Source organism: Chelonia mydas, chromosome 6 (assembly GCF_015237465.2).
Source record: "Chelonia mydas isolate rCheMyd1 chromosome 6, rCheMyd1.pri.v2, whole genome shotgun sequence".
Taxonomy (NCBI): domain Eukaryota; kingdom Metazoa; phylum Chordata; order Testudines; family Cheloniidae; genus Chelonia; species Chelonia mydas.
Genome location: NC_051246.2, coordinates 116,435,505 through 116,452,476, shown reverse-complemented (window position 1 = coordinate 116,452,476; position 16,972 = coordinate 116,435,505). Strand labels below are relative to the sequence as shown.

Genomic DNA, 16,972 nt, shown 5'->3' with positions numbered 1-16,972 from the left:
TGGAACTCAGTGCTGTGGTGTTGCCTAGCACCTGATCTGGGGTTAGGGAGAACCGGGGCACTGAACACTATATAGCCTGAAAGTTCATCTTTCAATCTTCATCCAGTTAATACATACATTTTCACTGAAGAACTAATATTGCTTGACTTAAACTAGAGCTGTTTCTGAAATACTTCAGGAATTATCTGCTTTTACTTTAGGCTGATAAGCCTGATTCCTGCAGGGGAGTACATGAACCATACAACAAATTTGGTTCCACAAAAAACATCCAAAGCTATAGTGAAGAGACATCACTCCCCTTATGACTTCCTAAAGCCAATCTTGGTTTTTCCAGGATTTCGTATTTGCTAGAAGATATCCCCACTCCACATCAGTAGGGGATCAGCACTAGCTGCTTATGACTGTCAGAGAAGAAAATATCTTTTCAAGATGCAGAAACTCAGCCTGTTGCCTTTGGGAACTCCTACCGATGTTTGTGGCTACCTGCTGCAGAGGGTAGGGGAAAGACTTTAGTATTAGAAGTTAGTGCTGATATTGATGGGATGTCCCTACTGGCTGTTTTGGATGACTGATGTCCAAACACAAACAATTGCAAAGACTTTTACAGCTGCAGCAGAATGAGAAATTACAGGTTGTATTTTTATATGGCTTTTGCTATCCACCAAAGAGCTTGGAGTTGGGTCCTAACAAATGGTATTTGTAAAGCTAATTTTGCTTATTTAAATAATTGGTGTCACATATCAAGTAATTTAACAATGTTTGAGATCACTAAGCAATATAAAACACTGCATTTGAAATACAAATCTTCAAACAGCTATTGTGCTTACCAGAGGTAAAAGTTGCTAGTGTTTTTGAACCACTTCATAAGGGAAGGGGTTACCCTTACACATTCCAAAGTGAAAACATATCCATGCCAAAAAACTAGTGCATTTTATGTGCATAAGCAAATGATTATAAAGAATTACAAGATCGCTTCCCGTATTCCACAAAACAAGTATTAACCTAGTGTCTTGTAGGTTATGTTTATAAATGAGACTGTAAAGGGTGATAGCAAGTTAATATTGAAATATCTGACCTTTCCTATACTTAAAAAAGCTTCACTCTGTGTATTTTCTTCAAAGGGCCAATACACACCCACCCCAATATATCTAGGGTGTCACAGTAAAATGGTCGATGTAGACTATTGGTGTTGCTATCCATCTCGTTCAAGGAGCACTCCCACTTGGGTATACTTCTGAAATCATGCAGCAAAACAAGATTGCGTGATCTTGGTTTCCATGCTATACTGGATGGATTCCCTACTGCATAAATGGCATTGTTCCATGATACTTGCATGTGGTGACAAGACAAATTACTTGGAATGAGGCACCTGGACAGAAAGGAAGGAAGAGGAGGTATTTTTGAGAATTGCCTTTAAAGAGGAGAGTGGGATAGCTTTTAATCTTTATTAACCCTAAAACAAATGTCAAATATAAACTAAAGAAATCTGTAAGAAATATAAAGGCTCAGTCACTTTTAAGGTTTGTTTGTTTTTTAATTGCATCTCTTTTTCCCCCTCTCCTTCTAAACCACTGTCTGTCATCTGTACTGTTTCCTTGCATTTTAATCTTTCCCATAAATTTCTGCAATGTGCCACTAGCGTGCTTGCTACTATAGATATTTTTTGAACATTATGCCAACATCACATTATTTTCGGTAAAACCGCTCAGAGAGATCATGTTTTAGTCTGGTCAGTGACCTATCTGTGTAAGAAGGAATTTTGTACTGCATGACTTTTAATATGTAGCCTTTCGAGTATATTCACAAAGAAACCTTGTACACCTCCCCTTTTGGGGTTTTCTGAAAGTAATTTCACTTTTATGCTCCAGTGCGCTACTGACCTGGAACACCTTACCGAGTTGTGTTGCTTGTGGTTCTTCTGGCCCTTTGCCGTCTGCTGTTTGTTTTTGTTCTTCAGCGGGCCAGTTAATTAATCCCCTTGAGTTCAAATTGTGCCTGAGTGAAAAGTTGATTGTAGAAAAATAACTTGATGTTGCCTTTATTACATTAATGAACTACATGGAATTTATGGAAGGGTATTTCCCAGTACCTGGGGAGAGTAACTAGACTGCATAGCTCATGGCATTGGGCCCCGAAGCAGACTTATTATTTATATATTTATGTACCTCTTGGAGGGGCAGCATAGAATCTCTACAAACAGCGGGAGCTTTCTCCTTTACACCCTTGACTGCTAATTGCCCAAAGTAAGGGTCCATAGAATGATCCTAATAAATAGTGGGTGACCACGGAGAGAAAGTGTGTCTCTTTCCTGTGGCTGCTGTAGAGTAACAAAGCTGCTTCAAACTACCCAGACAGTTAAAACTCATAGTGAATAGATGCTGGTTGTGATCTAATGTACCTTTTTATTTTGTTGGGTTTTGTTCCGAGTTTTTTTTGGGAGGAAGGGAGTCTTGTACTCTACTTTCCCTCCCTTCTCAAAGGCGAACTGGCAGAAGTGAGGTGTAATTTGAATTATCATTTTTGGATATCACTTAGTAGCATTAAGAATAAATACAAGAGACCTTTCTAAACATCCACAGTTCTTGTTAAACTTTATTTTTATTTACTGTTGTAGGGCTCAGAATAAAGAAGCAGATAGTAAAATAGTTAAGAGGGGGTAAACCAGGGCATAGTATGAAGGGCTATAACACATTTGACATAACCTTTTACAACTACCTCACTTACCCACCCACACATACAGTACCTAACTCTACAAAAAATTTTAAAAAAAAATTCTTTCAGTGTAATAAATAATTGTCAATTTTCTTTTTAAATCTGCTCTTCTGCTTTTGTCTTTCTCTTGGGTACTCTAACAGGCATTTAGTACAATGGGGTATGTATGAGCATATGAAAATTGTTGGGTGTGTATTGTCTTCCTAAATGGTAACAAACGTCAAGGCATTACACCTCAGCTTCCTGTTGGAAAAGACATCTGTGTTACAGACTCAGGATCTTTTCTTGTGTAGCTTTGTACATAAAACAATATATAGACCAGTCCTGGAACAGAGCTAGTCACAAATGACATGCAAGCAATCACCAATGCCTGGCTCTAAAGGATCAACTCTGCTCTAAAAATTGACTCTAGTTAGGCAGATTAAAACAGAGAACTCCCCTCGCAACAGCTCCCCCCAAAACAATCTATTACAAGACTAACTGCAGCAGTTTTTTCACACTTACACAATTTTGCAAGTTATTTAACAGTGACATCTGAAGAGTCCTGCCATAACTGTATAATACATTCCATGGTTAAGGTTGAGTTTTACACCTAAAGCAGGGATTCAAGTACTTTATGTAGGAAGAATATAGTGTATCCTCCACAAAATTTGAGTACTTACTTTGAGTAAAGAACACTTTCTGGTTGGTTGGGTTTTTTTGGTTTTTGTTTTGTTTTGTTTTTTTACAGAATTTTCCGGCAATTTAGTTAGCTTGAGGTAAAAGTTGATTGGGTCATTTTAAGAAATTTACCACTGGGTATTGGACAGTTTTTCTCCCAAATGATCCTAGCAACAGAATAACAAAGCCTCTTCAAACGTCCCTTACAGTTAAAACTCACTGAAAGTTTCTGCATAGGCTATGTTTGGAAAGGCTTTGTGTTTTGGATTAGTGGCAGTTATTTTCCTATGGCTCTTCATAACTGAAAGCCCTACAGAGAGAAAAGAAAAAACATTTGATTTTTTTAAAAAATCCACTTATTCTAATATGGGACCATAAGTGCAACACTACACTACCTCGATCATGATCTTATAGTTGTTGTTTGGTGTCACCATAGGAAATAATTAAGATTGTTTGAGTGTCTGAACTATGAATTTCCATACCTGAAAGAAATCTAGGCATGTTGTGTTGATTTTGGGATAATTACAACATTCCTGTTCTGTGTATTATCCTAAATTATTATAAGATTGAGGCACTCTCAATCTTAACTCCATTTTAAAGTAGTTTTTGTCTGGAAATAGATATAATTGAGGGTATGGACACACAGCTTTAGATATGCAGTACTTTTTGTCAGCCTGAATTTTGGATGGTTACATTATTCATATATTCTAAAGCCGAAAGGGAGTTATGCAGATCCCCTCCTACAAGTGCCAGTAAAATTTACTTTCATATCACACCACACCATCAGGTGTTCTTTATATACCATATATGTAGGAGTTGATAATCTCCACTTCACAGCCTATGCAAGGCTGTGAGTTAGCACAGGTGCAATACATAAAGCCATTCCTGAGCTAGGACTCAATTTTGCCTCTTACAGGCCTCAGACAGCTGTAATGTGGAGCAACGTGTGTGTGTGTGGCTTTAAAATAGGCAGCTGTTTGAAGCTGCTTGGTAGTTGGAATGTTGGAATGAATCCTGGGGTAAGGCAGTAGGGGACAGAACAGGTGAGGCATTCAAAGATGCATGTTAAATTAGTTTATCGCATGAACATAACCTCCACAGATGTAATCTCTGATATATGTGTTTATATATGAGAGAGTTGGGCCCGACCCCAAATGTTTGGGTCTGTAGCTCAACTTTTGTTAATCCAGAATTTGTGAATCCAGTTCAAGTGACCGTTGTGATTACTGAATGACTCCAAATACAGCACACATCAGGTCTATGCTAAAATGCCCTGCTATTTCTGTTACCCTCTCCTACTTCCCTCCAATCCCCTGCCTGCTCGTTTACATTATCCACCTGCTCTGTCTTACCATCATTCTCATACGCGGGCTGGGACAGGGACCATTGCTCACTCCAGCTTTGTAGAGTGCTTAGCACAATGGAGTCCCGACTCGGTCAAGCTCTCGCTAGGTGCTGCTGCTTGTCATGTGCTCATACTGCTTCCTGCCACATTTGCGCACTTGCGATTGCCTGATCATTGCACGCCGCCAGGCCACTAGAAGTGCATTCGTGCCCAAGCAACTGTCGTAGTGGGAGATGTTTCCTATTTTGAGGATCTTTGTTACAGGAAAAGGTAGTAGGGCCAGTGATGTCATCCCACTTGATCATCGCATCTGTAGACTGGCCAACTCCAGTGTGGCATCGATTTTAAGGCAATACCATATAGTGCAGAGCTGATCTGCATTGGGTGGTATGAGCTGGGCTGGCGGGAGCTGGAGCACACGGCTATAGGATCATTCCCTGCTCTTCTTTGCTGTAACTGTCACCCAAACAGACAAGGCTTCAACATGAGGGGACTAGCAGGGGCCAGAAAACTTTGTTGTGTCTTCTGTCAACTCACATAGAGTAAGAAGTCTTGGATCTGCACATTGTCTTATGCTCTCAGCTTCCAGGCGCATATCAGGAGGAGTAATGCCTGCAAGGATATAGAGGCTGTTGACATGGCTAGGCTTAAGGTATCCTGTAATATAGCAGCAGACGATGTAATGTACAGGGTCCAGATTCTTTGTGTGAGGGGATTATGCCCACACTGCACAAACATATTCAGCAGAGAAGTAGCAACGTTCCAGTCCTGTTGATCAGAGTGAATGGGTCTGCTATCCACTTTGATGTAACCAGCTTGCTGAGAATGCTTTGCATGCTAACCTTGGCTTTAGTTTTTTCTATGTGAGCTCAAAAGAGTGTCTGGCAGAGACTAACATCAAGGTATATGAGATTTATGGAGTGAGTAAACTTCATCCCAAGCCAGCTGATGTTGAGTTAGCATTTGGCTTCTTGTATTTGAGATGGAATGCACTGACTTCCATCTTTGCTGGGTGAGTATGCAGTTAGTTGGCTGAATAGTACTTGTCTAGGCTGTTAAGTGCATTCACCAGAGTACTCTGTAGTATACCAAACTCCTTGCACCAGCTGGTGACCCACAGGTCATCTGTGCAGATAAAGGTCCTTGTGCTGGGGTAGCTTGGCTGCTCATTTGTATAAATATTAAATTAATGTAGGTGCTAAGACACTTCCTCATGGGATGAAATTCTTCCATCATTGTCTTCTGCTCCATTTTCCACAAAAGTTCACGAAGAATCTTTTGTTCTCCAGTATGGTCTGTATTAGCTTTGTGAAGTGGTGGTTCTTCATTAACATTAATATCTTGGCAGGGAGTCCACAATGGTTGACTGTATCGTTAGGCAGTTGAGAGATCAACAAACCCAGCTCCCATAATCAATCCCCTTTCGTATCCGTCTCTGATAAGTTGTGTCAAGTTCAGAAGCTGTCCGGTCTGACTAACCCAGATGAAAGCCAGCCTGCTCATTGATACAAAATGGTGTGATAGCTGCTTAAGGTGCTATAGCAGCAATTACTCCAAACAATTTTAAAATATCACACTGGAGTGAGGTCAAAAGGTTTTCGGTTAGATGGTTCCTTCCAAGCTTTCAAAGGGCCCTCTACTGTGGCTTGTCAGATTTTTGGTATCTGGAGCTGGATGAGGCAGGTTTTGAATATACTCAGGAGCCACTTTGGAGGGGGAGGGGGTTGAAATTTTTGATGTAGGTGCTACTGCATTATAAATAGTGGTTCATAAGTTCAGGACTTTCAGATTCAGATCGGAAGTATGGTAATGTTCAGATCTCAGTAAGGGGTAAAGGTCTTGGTGTATAAAACACCCACCTTATTGCTTATTACTGGGATCTGTGATATCCTGCTTTTTTTTAGCTGGTTGATATTTTTTTTGAGACTTTTTGAAGAAGAAAATACTGGCATAAGGTGATGCTCTCCCAGGTATTGCTGGTCATACTTGAGCCCTACTGGCCCAATATAACTTCCTCTCTTCCCGTAGAGGTACTGAGCACATACACCTCTTATTAAAGTGAATGGGAGCCATGGGCACTCAAGCCCATCTGAAATTCAAGTCTCTGCAGTGTCCTTCAAGTGGAGATGGTGCTGTGTGAGAAACATGCAAATACTGAGCGGGTCTTGAGTCTGCCCTATGGGGATCTGTGACATTGTGGCTCAAGAATTGTTTTCAGTGAGAGTTTGGCTATAGCTCTTGCGTGGAATTCCTTTGAGTGTGCTCCTTGTAGTGTTTTGAAACCGAGCTAGGCTGGCTCTCTCTTTTAGTGAGACATTGCCACCATTCCATCTGGTGCTGAACATTCCCATCCGTGGTTGCACAAGACTCTGCAAGGTTGCAGGGATCTCTTCAGGGTTGCATTTATTGGGTAGGTATATCTATTATGATTGGCCATTTATTACAACAGAATGAGCAGGGAGGGGGGATGACATGGGCCAGGGTTTCCCCCCCTTCTTCCTCTACCTCCCAGGAGTGGAATTCAGCACACCGGGACCCAAGATCTATTGGAGGCCTGATCATCTGGCTGGAGGCTGTGTGTGTCACTGTTTTGCCTTGGGGAAGCTTCTCCTCAAGTCCTAGCTCCAACTGGGAGTTAACAAAGCCCTTTGTGAGCTTATCCATGGCCTGTCCTCCATTTTGGACTTTTTTCCAAACAAAGGTCCTGGTGCAGTGAGTATTGAGAAGCAGGTAAGAGACTAGGAGAAGTACAGACTCGGGTTGGGGGCATAGTGAAAGGAGCCACCAGGTTACTGCCAGCTAGAGGTGGGGGAGTGGTGAGGGGAAGCACTGGCTGGGCACGGAGGAGGGTAAATGCAGGGATGATGGTGTATAGGCTTCTTGTCTGGCTTCTCCATGCTCAGGGGAGAAAGGAAAATAATTCCAACTTCCCACCCTTGGAGTTCTCTGGATCATGGGAATGGCTGAGGGTATTTCCAGGCTCTGACACATGTTCATGTCAGATTTACTGCTCTCCATAACTTGCATAACGCATGCTGTTTGCCAGCCTGGAAAAAACAACCACTTTTTGATACCACACAGGAGTGTTTTGAAACCTCTTTAGGACCTGGGAGAGGGAGAGCCAAAAAACTGCAGTGCTCAGGGTCCCACTACAATCAGATTGAGTCCTGTTTGAGAGAGAAAAGTGACCAAGTTGGAACTGCCCTTGGAACCCTTCCCATGTGCAGAAATGGGTGACACTCCAAAAGAACCTTTGGCCAAAAGGTTGTCTAGGATCAGTGTTTAAATTCTTCTAGTTCACTGCAGTCCAGAGCTAGATAATTTGAGGGAACCATTCACCATCTCACATAAACATATGCTGTCCGCTCACCTGCATTTTTGGGACAACCTTTTCTTTTGACGTGCTAATTTTGACAACGGCCTCGTTACTTGACCAGGCTCAGGAATGTAGGTGTGAGCCAAGATATGATGGTGTGGTCTGATGGTCAGATTAACTCTCTGATCAGAGACTCCTTTTATTCAGAACACTGCTAGACTTCAGCCTATCCGCCCCGATGATCCAAGGATAATGGTCCGGTTTAAACTGTCCTCTCTTGTTTAATTGACTAGCATGTAAAGTGCCCCACGGGTTTTGACTTTGGAAGGAAGGCTGTCCAGTAGTTAGGGCCATAGTCTGAGACTGGAGAGGCCTGGGTTTAATTCCTGGCTCTACCATGGACTTCCTTTGTGACCCTGGGCAAGCTGATTGGTAGAGCTGTACGCTGAGGATAATAGCACTGTCCCACTTCGCAGATGCTTTGTGAGTAGAAATGATGATCAGATGGGGAGGCGGCCACATGAACACAGAAGAGATGTATAGAAATTGCTGAACCTCCCATTTCTACAGCCTACTGATTTTTTTCAACTGTTTTCTTCAATATTACAGTTGATACGCTGCTTTCTAATTCAGTTTCATATTACTTTAAGTTACTGCTTAAGCATTCCTAATCAGTCTGACTCTCTTTCCTCCTGTCAGGGTTCCCTCCCCACTCTGAACTCTAGGGTACAGATGTGGGGACCCGCATGAAAATCCCCCAAGCTTATTTTTAAGAGCTTAGGTTAAAACTTTCCCAAGGCACAAATTTCGCCTTGTCTTTGAACAGTATGCTGCCACCACCAAGTGATTTAGATGAAGAACATGGAAAGGACAACTTGGAGTTCCTATTTTCCCCAAAATATCCCCCCAAGCCCTTACACCCCCTTTCCTGGGGAGGCTTGAGAATAAACAAGGTGAGCACAAACCAGCCTTGGATTTTTAAGACCCAAAAAACCCAATCAGATTCTTAAAAACCAGAACTTTATTAGAAGAACAAAAAAAAAGGTAAGAGAACAACTCTGTAAGATCAGAATGGAAGATAATCTTACAGGCAGTCAGATTCAAAACACAGAGAATCCCTCTAGGCAAAACCTTAAGTTACAAAAAGACACAAAAACAGGAATAACATTTCCTCCAGCACAGCAAATTTCACAAGCCAAAACAAAGAAAACCTAACACATTTTCTAGCTAGATTACTCACTAACTTTACAGGAGTTGGAGGGCTTGCATCCTTGATCTGTTCCCAGCAAAGGTATCACACAGACAGCCAAAAGTCTTTCCCCTCCCTCTCAAGATTTGAAAGTATCTTGTCCCCTCGTTGGTCATTTTGGATCAGGTGCCAGCCAGGTTACCTGAGCTTCTTAACCCTTTACAGGTAAAAGGACTTTGCCTCTGGTCAGGAGGGATTTTATAGCACTGTATACAGAAAGGTGGTTACCCTTCTCTTTATATTTGACACTTCCCTAGTAAATCAACTTTAAAACAAGACGTCATGCTACAGTGTTTTCGAATATAAATGTGTTCATTACAATGTTAGTAGTAGTATATTTGCCCAATATGACTCTTAGCATAAGCCACACATTTTTGACTGTGAGCACTCTGACAAGAGTTTGTGTTTTTACTTGTAAGTGAATTTAAAACAATAAGCTCAAAGAATAGCAAAATCCATACCTCTGTCTGAAAAATATTTGGGTGCGTCTCCTAACAGTCAAGTGACGTGCGTTGCTCTCCTGTTCTGATCTGACTGAAGTCAACAAATAACATTCCTGCTCCTTAGTCATCAGTAATAAATAATTGATGCCAAAAAGTTTATGGCTCTCAATGCCATGTAATCTAGCTTCTCTTACAGCTTTTAAAAGCGTAATGAGTGAGCGCTGCAGCTTTTTGGTCTTTTAAACCTGAGTTTAGCTGGAAAGCATTTTAGAGTGTAAGATGGCCTGACATGGATAAATAGAGGTGATTTCAATGCGAATGACCCCTGGAGATGGGTGAATGTTGCAGAAATCTATCTGAGCATCCATCTGTCTGCGGTTTTCTGGAGGCCCCTGTAACTGTGCTATCTATGCGCTCTCCAACAATTCAAGACAGCACTGAGGGTTTCCTCACTGACATACTCTCATAGCCTCCCTTGTTTCTGTGGGGATATTTGTCCGTTGGCCTTTTCACATATAAGTTTGCACAAAAACACCAGAAACCTAACATTATGTTCACCCTATCAGGTATTGGAAACAGTACATGTCATATAACTGACCAGTCATATGATGTGCCTTAAAAAATAAAAAGAGCAAAGGCTGAACCAGTGGCCACTTTCTGAACAAGCTGTAGGCAGAAACAGTTCTTCAAACAACTGCAGAAAGGGAATGGTCTGTAAAATTCAGTCAGGCAATTTGCAGATGGAAAAATTAAGCTTCACTGCATGAATATATTGCACTCTGTGAACAGTTTGACCAGCTGTAGGCACCACTATAGGTAGGGTCTTGCTCTATTACTGGGTGATGGATGTAAGACTTGTGTAGTTGCGAGCACTCAACTCTGATCAGATGGCTAATAGATGGTCCAGCAGGCATGTGTTTGTATGGCGTGTTTGAATGGTGCACGCCTCGGCCACAGAGCTGTTTGTCCATCAGGCGCGTTTATTACCAAGGCTAGAATTACCGTGGAGGATTCAAGCCACAGATTCTGGAAAGGAGACAGAAATGGAAAACTAACAGGATCTGCCATCTGCAGGTTAATATTTTTAATTTTTATTTTTTTATAGTCTAAATACTATGGAGATGTTTACAGTGCTGCATTTGAACACTTAAGTAATTGGGAGCAAATGAAAAGCTGAGAGGAGATAGACGATCCCTTCTCGCTTAGAGAACGGGCAATACTCGGAGACAAATGACAGAATAGGCTTGGTGTCCCTAGATCCTGCCTTGTCCACACACTTTGAAGTGCAGTGTGTCTGCCTCTTTAGTTTTGCTTGGATTGCTGATTGCTTCTGAAGGCAGATATGAAGCCAAACTCTCCCTTGAAAGGGCCCCATTGAACAGCTGTAAAATGACAAACCTCACACATTTAGGCATTCCTTACACACCCAATACATAAGATGACACCAACTCAGCTGATTTGAGGGAGGTGTTCTGACAGCCTGATGACATTACTTTCAGTACAGATAAGCCCGGGAGGTTATCTCAAGTGCAGCGATATCCTTTAAAAAAGTGAGGAGGAGAATCTACTTTGCACCATGTCACCATGGATAAAAACCTTTTGATGAGTGACAGCACACAGTTAGTGCGTTCCAAGATCCAATGCCTTCTAAGGGCATCTGAGCATGAAGAGGCGCAGCCAGATACAAACACCAGTCAATGAAGCAGACATAATATATGGCCAACATTTTCAAGTTCGGGTGACTAAATTTAGGTACCTACATCTATATGTAGGCACTTAAATAAGTAGCCTGTTTGCCAAAGGAGCTGAGCACCTTATGCGCCCGTTGACTTCAATGAAATACAGGGGTGCCCACCCTTCTAATGTCGGGTGGCTTCTAAGTAGCTGCCTAAATGTAGGTATTTGGTTTTGAAAATATACATTATGTTGGCTTTTGCGCTACTCTTACTATTGGGCATATGTTGCTAAACTAGGATCCCTGTGCAAAGGCTTCCAAAACATGGAGAGTTTTGATTTTCCAGAGGTCTGGTTCAGGCTCATCTCCAGTCATTTTTAATTGCTCATTAGAAACAAGAATTAATAACCCTGCCAAAAATAAATAGAATTCAGCTGGCAACATTTGTTTAGCTTAAGTTCAGGATTTTGTGGAGCCTGACGTCAAGCATTTAGCCAAATCTCTCGAACGAGTGAGGCCATTTAGTGGCCCGTTCCTTCCACCCGCAAAACACCTTATGGGCATTCTGAGTGCCTAGAAAAGCAAAGATCTGGTCCACCAATGTAGCCATTCCTGGAGTAAATATCCCGTTGCTTATGACCTCACAATATAAGCCAATGCTGATTGGCCAAAACTGACATCACTCCTAGAATAGTGCCTTTAAAAGCATCACATGCAGGAGAATGCCATAAAAAGACTCTTCTCCTCTCTTCCTGCTCCTTTCAGTATGTGGAGTAGCAGTACGTAATTTATGGAGCTAGGTAAGTGCTGGCAGCCAACTCCATACTTCTGTCCCTTTATCATATCCTGTTGTTGCTTTCCAGCGAAAAATACCAGCAGACATTCAAGGTTATTTCCGTTTCATGGTATACTGTGTTTGCAGCCTGATTACATCGACACCACTTAGAGGTTTCCTGGTGTGCTCTAGTTTTACTGCTCTTGCATCGTGGATTTCTCTTTAGAGACAATATAGCATTAAGGCTGCAAAGTTTGGTTGAAATAGTCCTGTATTTTCTGACCAGACTTTGACTTTTTTCCAGCTTCTTGTTTTTGTTTTTGCTATCTCCTGGCTGATACTTACTGAATTGCCCAGACTGTCTGCTCCTCGGATGTTTTAGTTCATGTGCTTGATAGACATTTGATATTAAGTAGAATCTTTACCAAGAATGGGATTCAAAAAAGGAGCTTATATGAACAGCCAGAGCTATAATAGCAAGAATTCGAACACACCATGTTTACACACGAGTTTTGGAAGGGTTACAAAACTCTCATACTTCAGGGTATAAGCCAACCTATATCGAAAATAGGTTAGGAAGTAAGTTTCCCCTTGGACTAGCTATTTCGTAACTGTTTCTCCAGAATTTCTTGCATTTCTCTAAGAAACATCTGGCCTAGATGGTGCATGAGTCTGATTTGGACAGAGGGTACTGGATTAGCTGAATCACAGCTCTGATCTGGTTTGGCTGTTCTTAATTCTTTTTCTATTCTGGACTGTACACTGTATGGATTGAAGCTTTGGCTCTCCTGTTCTGTGTTTTAAAATGCATGAAAGGGATTAGGATTCAATTTGTTCTCCGTTCTGAATACATGTTCTTCAACTGCATGTTAAGCTCAGCTAACAGGTTGTGTCCCTGACCATCTGACCATTGATGGACCTATCCTCCATGAATTTATGTATTTCTTTTTTAATCCAGTTATGCTTTTGGCCTTCACAATGAGTTCCACAGGTTGACTCTGTTTTGTGAAGAAGTACTTCTTTGTTTGTTTTAAACCTGCTGCCTATTAATTTCATCAGGTGACCCCTGTTTTTTGTGTTATGTAAAGAGGTAAATAATACTTCCTTATTCATTTTCTCCACATGCCTTATGACTTTATAGAGCTCTGTCATATCCTTCCTTCATCACCTCTTTTCTAAGCTGAGCAGTGCCAATCCTTTTAATCTCTCCTCAGATGGAAGCTGTTCCATACCCCAAGTCATTTTTGTTGCCCTACCATTGGTGCCGACTCTCTGGGCACTCCAGGGCTGGAGTGCCCAGGGAGAAAAATTAGCAGGTGCTTAGCACCCACCGGCAGCCAAGCTACCTACTCTCCCCTCTGCCCCCCAAAGCCCCTCCCACACTGGCAGCCCCGCTGATCACTCCTCCCTCTCCCCGCAGCCCCTCCTGCCCACCGCGAAGAGCTGTTTCATGGCATTCAGGTCAGCTCTGGGAGGGAGGGGGAGGAGTGGGGACACGGCGCACTCAGGGAAAGAGGTGGGGGCTTGGGAGAAGGGGTGGAGTGGGGGCAGGGAAGGGGTGGGGGCTAGGGGGAAGATGTGGAGTGGGGGAGGGACCTTGTGGGTGGGGGGTAAAGCACCCCGCTCCCCGGGGAGGTCGGCACCTATGTGCCCTTCTCTGAACTTTTTCCAATTCTAATGTATCTTTTGAGATGGGACGACCAGAACGGCATGCATTATTCAAGTTGTGGGCGTACCATGGATTTACATAGTGGTATGATGAAATTTTCTGTTTTATCTATCCCTTTCCTAATGGTTCCTAACATTGTTCGCTTTCTTGACTGCTGCTGCACACTGAGCATATGTTTTCAGAGAACTATCCATGATGATACCAAGATCTTTCTTGAGATCTAACAGCTAATTTAGGCCCCATCATTGTGGGTGTACAGTTGGGATTATGTTTTCCAGTGTGTACTACTTTGCATTTATCAACATTGAATTTTATCTGCCATTTTGTTGCCTAGTCACCCAGTTTTGTGAGATCCCTTTGTAACTCTTTTTGCAACCTTTTTTGAACTTAACTATCTTGAATAATTCTGTACCATCAGCAAATTTTGCCACCTCACTGTTTACCCTTTTTCAAGATGATTTATGAACAGCCCAGGTTCCAGTACAGATAACTGGGGCACCTTGCTATTTACATCACTCCACTGTGTAAACTGGCCATTTTTTCCTACCCTTTGTTTCCTAACTTTTAACCAGTTATTGATCAATCAGAGGACCTTCCCTCTTATCCCAGGACTGCTTCCTTTGCTTAAGAGCTGCTTCCTTTGCTTTGGTGAGGGACCCTGCCACAGGCTTTCTGAAAGTCTAAGTACACTATGGCCACTGGATCACCCTTGTCCACATGCTTGCTGACCTGTTCAAAGAAGTCTAATAGATTGGTGAGGCATGATTTCCTTTTACTAAAGTCATGTTGAATCTTCCCCAACAAATCGTGTTCATCTGTTTCTGATAATTCTGTTCTTTACGTTAGTTTCAGCCAGTTTGCCTGGTACTAAAGTTGGGCTTACTGGCCTGTAACAGCCAGTGTCATAGGTCAGCTAGCTTTTAAGGGAGTCATGCATTCAGCCTCACCTCTAACTAGTTTACTCAGACTAGCAGTCAGGTGATGGAAGGAATCCTGTGACTAGGATCCAGGCTTGTTGGGAGGAAACCATGTGATTAGGCACCAGGCCCCCAGATGGGGGAGGACTAAAAACCTTGCACCAAGGACTGGAATCCAGTAGGAAATATGCTGTTACTTAAATGTTCTTCTGTTAACAAGCCAGATTCTCACCAGGGGAGAGGTATAGTGAAAACGTCTGCAATATGGAGTTTGATTCACTGGGGGAAAAGGACATCTGAGGCAAGGGAAACCAGATTAGGTAAGCCCTGCTGCAGATAGTAACCTAAAGGCATTATCCACTGCTAGTAGCAATTGTAACTAATACAGTGTAAATGTCTGGCTATCCCCAGCAGATGTCTAGAGAAGGGGAATTCAACTCTATTTCAGGTTGTACTGTCCACCATAAACTTCTATAGATCTGAGTCTCTTTACACTGCTCTCGCCATATAAAGGGACCTTAAAGGGGGGAGGGAGAGCAAATCAACATAGTGCCTTAGTGTGGAGATGAGAATCAAACCCTACAGATCTCTCCCTTCACTGCTGTCCCAGTGAATGCATGCACAGTATGTGCCCTGTGAGTTCTAGTTTGGATTATTCCTTTAACTTCTTCAAAGTCATTGGATAACATCTCTAAAGAAGGTCATTGCCCTGCCTTTTCCTAGGCAGTTTAAATAAAGCTAGTCTTTCATAGTCATTGAAGCTCTGTTAGAAAGAAACAATTGATTTAAAGTTTGATTTGAATTTTTTTACAAGTTTGGATGTTTTTACAAAATTGATTTTCAAATGTGACCTAAACCCAGTTCTATTTTGCTAGGTTAATTTTAGGATTATTATTTACTTGACGTTTAAATGTATATATTTCAGAAGATCAAAATTAGGGGTAAATACAGCTGTAAAAAACAACATTGCCTAGATTTTTAGTGGGGCTCATGGTAGAAATCTCCTCCTAGATGTTGCAGCAGTTGTAATTCATTTTCTTCTTCACATATATACCTGAGATTCTTGCGATAAATTTTCAGATTCCACCGGATCCTTTCTCCATCAGATTACCAAATTAAAGGTGTGAAACTCCAAGCTACCCCGAGGTGATGAGACAAACCTTGCTCTCTGGGAAAATGAACTAACCTACTGGAATTCCAGATATGAGGGCCCAGATCTGATAAATCAGTGTAGCTCTGTTGAGCTCAGTGATGTTAGGCTGGTTTACACTGACTGAAAATCCGGCCCTGTGAATGAGAACCTTAACGGATATATTACTTTGAATTATGACAGCAGGTTTTTCCATACAGGACAGTAACCAAAAGCTGCCTACCGTAATCAAACTTAAGTGCTTGTATGTTTGGCTATTTTTCTCTGCTGCTATTCAAATCTTAATGGATATTGAACATTTGCATCTAAACCCAAATGTACTTTGATAGTAACAGGAGATTTGGAAACCTTAACTCCAGTGTCAGTTCTACAAGGGGGATACAATGTGTGATTTTGGCAGTGATCTTCCCATGTGGGCTTATGTTTAGAGAACGGCCGTTATCTCTTCCACTATAACTACCTGTAATTTATTACATTTGATTGTCAAGGTTCACCTCTTGGGATCCTTTACTCCCCTACCAACTCTTTTGAAGAGATTATTCTGGATTTACAGCAGTGTCAATGAGAAAAATCTGCCCCTCAATCTTGTTTTGCTTTCCTAATGCTGCTAATTATTAGAGATGCTGTCAGGAAGCCTAATCTTCTGTAAGAGCTTTCAACAATAATGTTGAGTACGTTGTTGTATCTTCTGTACTATTTCCATCTCCAGTGCATTTCCTTTCTCTAGAGAGAAAGGGGTTTGGAGTAACACTCTGCAGTAGATAACAGGGTGGCAGTGAGTGAAGAAAGGAACAGTGTTTGTTTTCTACAGCTCTGTCCCATGAATAGCCCTCGAAAAACAGCACCAGAAGGAAATGCAAATACATGTTGATAAGGAGGGTTGCCAACTGATGTAGGGGCCGATTCTGTTCTCATTGACATTGATGGTAAAACTTCCATTGAGTTCCATTTATTATCTGTTTCTGCACGTGCATCTTGGAGACTTTCATCTACAATGTCACGAGCCCGACTGTGACACCTCAGGAAGAGTAAGTAAAGTTAAAGCACACAGTGCCTTACAA

General features: G+C 41.9%; 1 protein-coding gene across 1 annotated transcript in view; it reads left to right on the top strand.

Annotated features, from left to right (window-relative positions):
* Positions 1-14,905: 14,905 nt before the first annotated feature.
* Positions 14,906-16,972, top strand: part of LOC102941435 (NADH dehydrogenase [ubiquinone] 1 alpha subcomplex subunit 12-like) — a 35,119-nt gene continuing 33,052 nt past the window's right edge. The window contains exon 1 of the mRNA XM_043549552.1: positions 14,906-15,396. The gene's annotated coding sequence lies outside the window, so the exon portion shown is untranslated. The remainder of the gene's footprint in view (positions 15,397-16,972) is intronic.